Raw genomic sequence first — 9,463 nt, 5'->3', positions numbered from 1 at the left:
CCCAATTATGAGACAGAAATTCCCTGTCGAGTAGTGGGACACATAGAGACTGAAAAAAAAGATGCTTGATCACGGTTATCAGCATCAGTGTTATCAATATTAGTTTGTACCATAATTTACACTTTTCTTTGATGATAAAAGCACTGATGTTCACACACACCGAGAAACTAGTGTTGGCCAGTTTCATCAGAATGAAAAGCTGAAATGCTGCATAAAACAGAGCATTTTGACTGCAGACATGGATTTCTAACCTGTTTTTGTTACTATCAGTGGTGCATGCGGAAGCAAGCATTTCTACTCTAAATACCGATTTTATCAAATTGGTGAAATATTATTATTTATTTTTTTTGCCCATGTGAGGTTGGCAGTTGATTAATGTAATCTAAAAACAATTTAAATTAGATTTCAGACATACTGGCAATTTCTGGATCAAATGCAGAAGTGGTCAAAGTACACAACTTCCTTGAGTGAAAGTACAGATACTACGAGTCAAATATTACTGTGTAAAAGTTGTAAAGTTGATTTTTTCTTAAGTAAAAGTACAAAAGTACTTGTTTTCAAAAGTACTTTAGTATCAAAAGTTAAAAATAAATGTCAATGCATTGTTTTATTATTGTTGTTGTATGTAACACTTACAGTACCTTATGCCACTGAATCTATGCCTGCCTACCTAACCTCATATCAATATCAATTTAATTTCTAGAACACAGTTCCAGTCGTGGGATTGAATGTGAGATTGAATAAGTGCACTCAATAACATCCACAATGGTTTAGGACACCTAAATGGCTGTTCCCTCAAATAGTGCCCTATTTAAAGTTTTTTGACTTTTAGTATGAATATACTACTTACTGTTATCTATAAGCTAGTGTGCTCCAAAACAATGACAAAATTCGCATCTAGAAGACCAAACCCGACGTTGAAAAATAAAATCAGGTTGATGTCAGAATCCAACGCTGGACTGACATTAATTATGTACGTTGTATTGTGGTTAAAAAAAAAAATAATAAAAAAAATAAAAAAAATAAAAAAAATTATATATATATATATATATATATAATTATATATAAAATAAATATAAATAAAATATAATTTTTTATTATGCACTATTTTCTCCCTGTTTTGACAAAAAACAAAATAGTTCAGCTTAGGTTTTGCTGAGCTGGTTTCAGTTGCAGCACGCTCCTATAAGTACCCCCCTGGCAACTAATGTCTTAAGAACTCCAGAGCTCTTACTGCAGTAATCATCTGTCGTAATTAACTTCATTGTTTGAGTTCTGAATTCTAATCTGGGTAATAGTAATGAGTTTTAAAACCTTTGGCAACAGAGAGAAGGATGGAGAGAGATAGGGGGGAAAGGATGGAGAGAGAAAAGTGATTAACACCCGGTCTACAAGAGGGATTCCACAAAGTCAAACCACACTGGCCATTTTTGTAGCGAAAGATTTATGTCATCTCTACTTTAGTTTCCAGTTTTCTCAACATGATCAAGATGCCATAAACAGAAAATAACACACACACAAAATAGATAAATGTTGAATTATTATATAGGCTATGACAAAAACAGAACTCTTGCAGTATTTCGAAAAATTGCTAGACTTACATCGCTCACCAAGACAGTGTTCCTTGCTGGAGATGTAATGGTGGCATAATGGTTATGTAATTGGACCTTATACGCACAAAGGCTGCATTTATTTGGCCAAACACACAGTAAAAACATAATATCATGAAGTGTTAGGTCACAATTCAAAATAACTTTTTCTATTTTAATATAATATAAAATGTATTAAAGTATATTTTTAATGGTATCACGGTTTCCACAATAATATTACATACACTAGCAAAATGTTTTCAACATCGATAATAAGAAATGTTTCTTGAGCACCAAATCAGCACATCAGAATAATTTATAAAGGATCATGTGACACTGAAGACTCCTTTTCTTTGATTTGTGATTTGCCATCACAATAAGAAATTTAAATTGCAATAATATTTCTCAATATTAGTTTTACTATATTTTTGATCATGCTAATACAGCATTGGTGAGCATAAGAGACTTCTTTAAAAAACATTTTGAAAATAATAATTATTCCAAACTTTTGATCAATAGTAGATATACATATGCCTGATGAAAGATTGCGCATGTTTGAAATATTGAAGTTTTTATAGCCTATATGCATGAGGGTTTGTGTATGTCTTTGTATTTGTACAGTTTGCATGTGTTAGTGCACGTTTGCATGTGTGTATAGGTCAGCAAAAAGTTCCCCAAGGGTTATTAATAGCAAGCCCTGCATGTAGGCCTACACCATTTCATTTTATCTCGGATCACTCATTCAGGTGATGACCTATGAGGCCGGCACCTTTATGTGACCATTGAAAATTTATTGAGATGAAAAGTACCAGGAATGTGTGCAGTGATATAATATTTTATAAAGGTTGGTTTAATGCTTCACCAGTCTTCAGCATATGCCAGCTGTGTAGCCAACATATTCAATTCTGAGAGAGAAAGAAAGAGAGCACTAGCAGATTGCAGCATTCTGAAGCCTGTCTGCACAGAGATATTTCATAGACTTCTGTCAGGCTGGCAATTTCAAAAACACATAATTATCAACAAAAGCACAAAAGCTTGAGAAGACATTGGTTTAATTAGGAGGAATGTATTGCCAAATTTCAAACACACAGCTTAAGAGAGAGAAAGAAAGCTGTTAGAAGTTAATCAACATAGCCTTAATGATAAGGCCTCTGAGTAAATGTACAGACAGAGCGCCACACAAAACCACATTGTTTGTATGGGGTTTCCAAAAAATTATCCTTATAAAAAAAGATGAAAAACACATCATCGTCTGTCTGTTCCTACGTTCTCTCCCACTGCTTGTCAGAAGAAAGGACAGAAAGGAGGGGAGTGCAAGGCGGAGAATCGGTCAGCAGACACGCGCTTCCCGCGCTTCCAGCAGCTCGCGCTGTGCAGATAACGCGGGAATGTCAACGGTTTGACAGGTTTCCGACGCTTTACTCCCTTTCATCTCCGCCGTTGACAGCGCGGTTTAAAGCTTTTTTTGTATTTGTATCTAAATTTGTGTTTTTGGAATGAGAAACCACTGAGCGAAACGCATGTTTTCATGGTCTCGTGAGAGAGGGAGCGGATGAAAAGCTGTTTACTGGATGCACAAGCTGCTGTGATCTGAGGTGAAAACTACTTCGGCAACAAACAAGGCTAATTTGAGGGTCTAAACAATTAGTCATCAAGCAATAGTCACATATTTTTTCTTCAGTGACATGTTCTCCAATTTGTAGTTAGTCTCCAACACAATTAATAATATAGGCTAATCCCATAGTAGTTTATCTGTGATTGGGTTAGGCTACAAGTATCTATAGCATTCATGGTTATGTCATCATTAACTTACCTGTTATTATAGTGTCTATTAAACATTGCTGTTTGTCAAAAAATATATTTATAACAGGTAATAATGCAACTCTCTAAAATATTTACTATTAATAAATTAATATGAATCATTCATCAAAATACCACAATTATTGTTACTATGAAATTAAGTTTCGAAAGTGTTCTATTTTTTCTAAATATTGAATGCAATAATCTGTAAATCTTTTATTTTCAGACCACTTTAAACTCATTCAGACTTCTTTTTTCAACAAAAGCAGTAGGATTGTATATCTGGGATGAAATTGCACCCTTGTGTGTTTGTGGATTGTCTCTTTATGGAAGGTCGTTACAGGTAAACATTACACTAATCTTTACACTAAAGTGTAAACTATGCTAACAGCAATACTTATTGACAATGTCAATGTCAATAAGGAAACTCACAAGCAATGCCTAATTTGACTACTGTGAAAATGTTTAAATTGTGTGTTTTGCTTATTGAGCCATTGAGCCGTATAAACATACATCATCCGATATTTATCCTGGCTGGAAAAGCTAGAGCCTAGCTTTTACTATACCACTCAATTAGCCTATTGATTATTTCATACAATATTTTAGCAATATCAAAATAATTTTTTTTACTACATGACCAGAGAGGATATCAAAACATGTCTGAGCAAATATTACATGTCTGGGTTGCGTAAAAAATAAATGAAATGCAAGCTACACCACAGCGCTTCACACAAGAGCAGCCTTAAGCATCTGTTGAAGGAGCTCCTCAGTGTTTTGTTCTCCTTCACTCTTTTTCTAAGGCTACCTTTTACTGACCTCAATTTTAATCAGTACTTACTGACCCTGTCACCTGGTCATAATCTCCAGTGTATTGGATTTAGCAAAGGTCTATAGTAAGATTCAGGCCTTTGGCGAAGGTAGAAGTTTTTTAATTTTCCTGTGACATTAAGACACCGCGGCTGCAGGGTATACTCCGGTGCACATGAAACCCTGCAAGAGGAACAGGAAAAGCTAAGGGTGTCTCTGAGTAGAGAGCAGAATTGTTCATAGTGGGCTGCAAAGCACTGGTGAGATTCCCTGCAATATTCCCTGCAATATTAAGAGAACATGACACTTACTCCATTTGTGCGCATGCACACAAAACACACACTCACATTTATGAATTTCATCTAATATTATTTCAGGAAACACTCAAGCTCTTGTTCTCAATCGCCCTCCAATCGCATGAGATCATGTCAGCGAGGAGAGATGCAAAAGTGGAATGCTAGAATACAAAGTTCATATCTACTAATCATTTAATTATGATCGGAAAATCTAATGAAGCGGAAAGATTAATTAAGTGGCATTTCCTTGATGCTCTGATTGATTTAGAATTACAGTGTATTTTCTCAAGAAGCTCAATAATAATTAATAAATTATTTAAATAAACTTGAACATTGCTGGTCTGATGCATGAGACACTTTCCTATCAAAACAAGCCTGCCACTGAAATAGAAATAATGAAATCATCTTGAAAAGTGCTCTTAAGTTGTGATTATTAATTTGTCAAATAAAAAAACACTTATCTAAAAATTAGAGTATTTTTGTAGCAGTTTCTTTCTTACCAACATGATAATACAGTGAAAATCTGTTTTCATAACTCTAAACGTAGATCTAGTTCTAAATAGATTAATAAAAAAATATATACCAATAAAGAAATAAACGTCCAATAAAGTGACCACAATAGTACGTCTTTGTTGGTGGTAATCAGTGAAAAATATAATTAAAACCAACAGTCTATGTAACTGACTTAGAAAATATATCTGTCCCACAGCCTAAGCATCTTTATCTCTCCAGACAGACTTGCACTCCAAGGTGCTTTTTCCTTGCAAAGGAATTTTACATGATGCCATGAAAACAGCAGTAGCATCAGACTTCGTATCAGCATGATCAGAAGTGAAAAAATGGTGCTGTCAGTGTCCACACAGAGGAAAACGCAAGTTGTTTTTCTTGCCAATGCTGTTTAAACAACATTTATTCTGTCATCAGACCCATTGGATGAAGAGAGAAGGGCAAGTATTGTCATTTACATTTACATTTACATTTATTCATTTTGCAGATGATTTTATACAAAGCCACTTACAAGTGAGGAACACCGCAAGCAATTTATCAAAAGAGTCAGCATGGACCCAGACAACATTATGCAAGATATGAGGTAAGACGATAGGAAATACTCCAACCGTTTATTACAACTGGTTCTCATTTTGCAGCTGGTTCAGGGTCCCATAGAAACAAATGATTTCTTTGTGATATAAAATCATTATAAGCAAACAAGCCTGATAGAGGGACTAAACAAAAAAGATTTAGACACCAGCCCTCAACTGCAGTTCCATGTTAACAGCATTCATCACCATTTTTTCAGGATGTGTAGAGGGAGGATGTAGATGTGTTTAGCATCCTGGTTGAGAAGCCGTAGTAGTGCTTTAGAATGGCTGTCATGAAAAGGAGTGGTGGGGTGACAGTGATGTATGGGTCCTGGAGCTGAGTAGTTTTGCCTGTTGATTACCTTGGCAACTCGAATGCAGAAACTCTGCTGAATCTGTTACTTAGAAGGCTCTAGAGTAAAAAATACATATATTTTTATACATAACTGAATAATGTTTACAGGTGTCATCAAAAACATGTCCAGGGTGATTTTCATCCCAAAATCAAAAGAAAAGACAAATAAGACAAATTGCTTAAAAAAAGACAAATAAGACCATGGCCAATAAGACAATGGTCACAACAACTAAAAAAAACTAAAACAAATAGTATATATATACACACTGCAGTTTAAAAGTATATTTATATATGATATTTAATATGCTAATATTTATGCTATTTATCACAGTATAAATTTTTTTTTTTTGAATTGGGGGAGAAACGTGACCTGGAGTTTGAACCCAAGAGTTGCTAGCGACTGATGCTAGCGGCTGCTGTCTATAGTGTCCTTGTTAGCACGCCCGCCTCCCAGGCCGGAGACCCCAGTTCTTCTAATCCCACTCAGATCGGGTCAAGTAGGACTGGTTACATCTGGTGCCGTGTCCCAGGAGTGAGGTTTAGTGGAGTGATTGTAACTGTTTTATAGGCCAGTAAGAGCTGTGCATGTAAACCTCACTCCCCTTGCCTGAAGAAGCACGCTAGTGGTTGCGGTATTAAGCATCCTTGTTTGCGTGCCTGGTTCCCACACCGGTTTGAATCCCGCTCTGAGCAGGTCGAGTAGGACCGGTTACATATGCAATCATCAAAAATTTAACATGAAGACAGTGGGAAACCTCTGTCTTTTATAAAGCTTTTCGAATCATAAACTCTGCTATGCCATAAAAATTATCCAGTATCACACGTAAAATGAGGTTGACAGTTAAACTCAACCATTTCACCCCTTTAGCCCGGCCTGCTGGAATAAGTATGAGTTGAGTCTTCTGTCGCGGCACATTTGCTGTGTAGTATTAAAAGAGAACATCTTTACCACCAAACATCGCCCTGAGCAAGACTATTCACTCTTATCTCCAGGAAGGAATGGATCAAATGAAATATTAGATGGCCAACAGTTCCCTGCAGCCAGCCATGGTTGAGATCCCACATTACTGAGCGAATTGCAGCTCCATGCTGAATTGTGTCTGGGTTGAGGAGGATGATGAGGTGCTTTGCCAGGGCGAGCCTCAGGTGTCAAATGTGGTGTTGAGAGAAAAAGTAGAGTAATTCTCCCCGCTGGAGCGAGCTCCCCGGGCACTCGGCCATCTCCGTCTCACATAACAGCATCTACACGGCCGTTTCTACTTGCATGCACTTCTTCAGCAGTTTAGCAAGCAGGAGAAAGATGGCATGAGTGAGAGGAAAAATATGGAGTAAGAGACGAAGTGAGAGAAAGACTGATAGAAAGAAAGAAAACGAGAAAGAGGGAGAGAGATAAGACTGCAAAACTGGGTCAAGGACTCAGTTCAGCCATAATTACAGAACTCCCAACACCACAAGCTGGAAGATCAATCCGGCATGGGATTTAGAAACCTATTGTCTCTCTCTCTTCTCTCTGTCCATCCCTCTCTCTCTCTTTGTGAACGAATCTGTTTTTGCAGGATTTTCGGCCCTGCCTTTTGCCATCAAGCACTTTAATTAAGATTAGGCTACAGCTCTCACTTCAAACTCCCAGCACCAGAACTGAAGCATTTTAAGGTGAATCACACGACAACCTGTCTAGGCCATATTTCACCCCAAAATCAAATGGATAAAGTAAATTAAGCAAATTAAATGGAAAATAAAAATGCACTGGGACATTATTTTCAATGACAATTACAGACTGTAATGTGACTGGACATTTTTTACACCATTTATTCTCAATGTTGATTCTCATTAGATTCTTTACTGTAATACACAATTTAAAATGAGTTGATATATATATATATATATATATATATATATATATATATATATATAGGGCCTAAATTAAATTTTTTGCCACACCTGCCAATTTGACTTGGCCAAACATTTTTTCCAACCATGACACAAAAACAGGCAGTTATGACACCAACATTTTAGATAGTGGTGAAAAATTAACAATCCTCTATTCCAATTTCGATAAAGCTAAAACTATTAGCTTAACTAATATAAATTTAATAGCCTACATTTTTAAAGGGGACATATCATGAAAATCTTACTTTTTTCGTGTTTAAGTGCTATAATCAAATCCCCGGTGTATTTACCAACACAGAAAACGTGAAAAGTGACAACCCAGTAACTTTGTTTTGGTAAGCCTTTCTCTGCAAGCATGTAAAAAAATAAGCAGATCAGATTTCGCTCTTCTTCTGGCATAGGAAAGGGATCTTATTATAATATTACCGCCCCTAAATCGGCGCGTTTCCACCCACGGCACTGCCATTTGGTTTTCGCAAGCGACAGCAGTGTAACCAGTTCTAACGCAATGGCAAAAGTTCAAGCAAAGCATGCAAACTGAACTGTTGCACACTTTTTGACCAAAATACTTTCAAAATGTGTAAAAGTTACACATGACGGTACATGCAAGTCGATGAGATGAATCAATGTAACACCTCAATCCACTGACTGTTTTAAAAAAGGCCTTAAGACATTTCTTTTTAGCAAAGCTTTTGATACCTTTTAGATGTTTTATTTCCAAAGAACTGCTTATATTTCATTGTTTTTAACCTGTAGCACTTTGAGATCCTTAGATGAAAAGTGCGTTATAAATAAAATGTATTATTATTATTTATTATTATTAACTCCACAACAACTACACGTATCCACTAATTATTCAGAAACGTCCATGTGCGTCTAAAAGTTGCAACCTCTTCCTGAGTCTCTCCGTAAGGCTACACTCAGCTACTGGTTATTTCTGAGATTTTGGTTGAGATTATTCGTGTGTTTTGTTATTGCCAATAATTTGTTATTGTTATTGGGGGTGGGAAGTAGCAGCTCATTTGCATTTAAAGGGACACACAAATGGGGCATTTTTGCTCACACCCAAAAAGGGGCAAATTTGACAAGCTATAATAAATTATCTGGGTGGTATTTTGAGCTGAAATTTCACAGATACATTCTGAGGACACCATAGATTTATATTACATCATGTGAAAAGGGGCATACTATGCCACCTGTAAATACAAGTAAACAGTCAGTAATGAAATAAGAACAAATAATCAAATTATAAGCAATAGCACAAACAAATACAATACAACAAAGATACAAATAAAATAAACAGTGCTCTTTAGGCAGGTCTAATAGTTTTCAGGTACCAAAATGTAATAAAGTAGGATCAAATAATCATCTTCTTCATATCCTTTTTAAAGTTCAAGAGCAGTGAGTGATTTTTTCCCCCCGTGTACTTTGTTGTTTTAATAACATTTTAAGACCAAATGCACGCACAGATCATGCGTTTTCTTTCTCAACATATGTTCACTTAAGATATAACCAACTATGTTTACTAGGATACTCGCCAAGACGGGCATTTTTTGTTTACATAATATTAAGTTAATTGGTCCATTAAAGGTAGTTTTTTAAGTATTTTATTAGCTAAAATCAATGTCTTTATTCCTAAATATGTCC

The sequence above is a fragment of the Siphateles boraxobius genome, unplaced genomic scaffold (genome assembly GCF_051911475.1).
Source record: "Siphateles boraxobius isolate OS27281-9 unplaced genomic scaffold, OSU_SipBor_1 5, whole genome shotgun sequence".
NCBI lineage: Eukaryota > Metazoa > Chordata > Actinopteri > Cypriniformes > Leuciscidae > Siphateles > Siphateles boraxobius.
The sequence above is the reverse complement of the archived record's forward strand: the minus strand, read 5'-3'. Positions refer to the sequence as shown.